This window comes from Heterodontus francisci, chromosome 34 (genome assembly GCF_036365525.1).
Source record: "Heterodontus francisci isolate sHetFra1 chromosome 34, sHetFra1.hap1, whole genome shotgun sequence".
In the NCBI taxonomy this organism is placed as follows: domain Eukaryota; kingdom Metazoa; phylum Chordata; class Chondrichthyes; order Heterodontiformes; family Heterodontidae; genus Heterodontus; species Heterodontus francisci.
Genome location: NC_090404.1, coordinates 7622101 through 7624629, shown reverse-complemented (window position 1 = coordinate 7624629; position 2529 = coordinate 7622101).

The following is a 2529-nucleotide window of genomic DNA, read 5'->3' as shown; positions in this document are numbered from 1 at the left end:
TTCAGGGGGCGTGGCCTCTGTGCGCCTGCGCGTTGTGGCCCTGTTGCTGACAATGGGTCGTATTCACTCGCACGGAGCGTTCTGGGTAGCTTCGTCCGCCATTGTTACATAATAAAATGGAGCGAATTTATGCGAGATTGGCTGTGGGCAGGGATTCAGTTTTCCGTCTGAGTTGAAAGCTGATAGATATGTCCATGCTGGGGAGAGCGTGTGCACCAACTGAACGTGGCAAGGAATTCACTCAGTCATCCCATTTACTCACACAGGCGCACTGGAGAGAGAACGTTCAGGTACTTAACATGTATGAAGGGATTTACAAAGTTTTCCCACCTGTTAATATCCTAGCTTTAAAATTTAAAAGGATCTGATTCAGTTTTAGTACATTCCTACTGTTTAAATGTTCTAGGGAGGAGATTGCAGGGCCTCTGACACAAATTTTCAAATCCTCTCTGGCCACAGGAGAAGTACCAGAGGATTGGAGGACAGTGAATGTGGTACCATTATTCAAGAAGGGTAGCAGGGATAAACCATGTAATTACAGGCCGGTAAGCTGGCAGTAGGGAAATTATTGGAAAAAATTCTGAGAGACAGGATTAATCTCCACTTGGAGAAGCAGGGATTAATCAGGGATAGTCAGCATAGCTTTGTCAGGGGGAGATCATGTCTAATAAATTTGATTGAATTTTTTGAGGTGGTGATGAAATGTGTAGATGAGGGTAAAGCAGTTAATGTAGTCTATATGGACTTCAGTAAGGCTTTTGATAAGGTCCCGCATGGGAGATTGGTTAAGAAGGTAAGAGCCCATGGGATCCAGGGCAATTTGGCAAATTGGATCCAAAATTGGCTTAGTGACAGGAGGCAGAGGGTAATGGTTGAGGGTTGTTTTTGTGAGTGGAAGCCTGTGATCAGTGGTGTACCGCAGGGATTGGTGCTGGGATCCTTGCTGTTTGTAGTGTACATTGATGATTTAGACATGAATATAAGAGGCATGATCAGTAAGCTCGCAGATGACACGGATATTGGTGGTGTTGTACATAGTGAGGAGGAAAGCCTTAGATTACAGGACGATATAGATGAGCTGGTAAGATGGGCAGAGCAGTGGCAAATGGAATTTAATCCTCAGAAGTGTGAGGTGATGCATTTTTGGAAGACTAACAAGACAAGGGAATATATAATGGATGGTAGGACCCTAGGAAGTGCAGGGGGTCAGAGGGACCTTGGCGTACTTGTCCATAGATCACTGAAGGCAGCAGCACAGATAGATAAGGTGGTTAGGAAAGCATGTGGGATACTTGCCTTTATTAGCCGAGGCATAGAATATAAGAGCAAGGAGGTTATGATGGAGCTGTATAAAACGCTAGTTAGGCACAGCTGGAGTACTGTATGCAGTTCTGGACACCACACTATAGGAAGGATGTGATTGCACTGGAGAAGGTGCAAAGCAGATTCACCAGGATGTTGCCTGGGCTGGAGCATTTCAACTATGAAGAGAGACTGAAGAGGCTGGGGTTGTTTTCCTTAGAGCAGAGAAGGCTGAGGAGGGATCTGATTGAGGTAAACAAAATTATGAGGGGCATTGATAGGTTAGATAGGAAGAAACTTTTTCCCTTAGTGGAAGGGTTAATAACCAGGAGGCATAAGGTAAAGTGCAGGAGGTTCAGAGGAGATTTGAGTAAAAATGTTTTCACCCAGAGAGTGGCTGGAATCTGGAACGCACAGCCTGAAGAGGTGGTAGAGGCAAGAACCCTCACAACATTTAAGAAGTATTTAGATGAGCACTTGAAGCACCATAGCATACAAGGCTACATGCCAAGTGCTGGAAAATGGGATTAGAATAGTTAGATGCTTGATGGCAGGCACAGACACGATGGGCCAAAGGGCCTGTTTCTATGCTGTATAATTCTATAACTCTATGAATGTATAACATAAAAGGGAATTCAAAAGTTTTCTATAATCATATAAATAATAAAAAGGGTGGTAAGTAGATAAAGAGAAACTGTTAGAGTATTTGGTAAGAGAAACAAAAGTGACATCAGGAAAAACTTATTCACACAGCAAGTCGTTAAGATCTGGAATGCGCTGCCTGAGAATATAGTGGAGGCAGGTTCAATTGAAGCATTCAAATGGGATTTGGACAGTTATGTGAAAAGGATGGCCGGTAATGACATGATGGGCCAAATGGCCTCCTTCTGGGCTATAATGATTCTGTAAAAAGGGGAGTGGGGCTGATTAGGAACCAAAAAGGAGATTTATGCATGGAGGCTGGGATGTTATTGAATGAATACTTTGCATCTGTCTTTACCAATGAAAAAGATGCTGCACAGGTCATGGTCAAAAAGGAGGTAGTCCAGACACTTGAAGGGTTTGAAATTGATAAGGAGGAGGTATTGGATAGGCTGTCTGTACCAGTTGAGAAGGCACCAGGACTGGATGAAATGCATCCTCGAACACTGAGTGAAATGAGAGTTGAAATTGCGGAGACACTGGCCATAATTTTGCAATCTTATTTTGACTCGGGTGGTGTCAGAG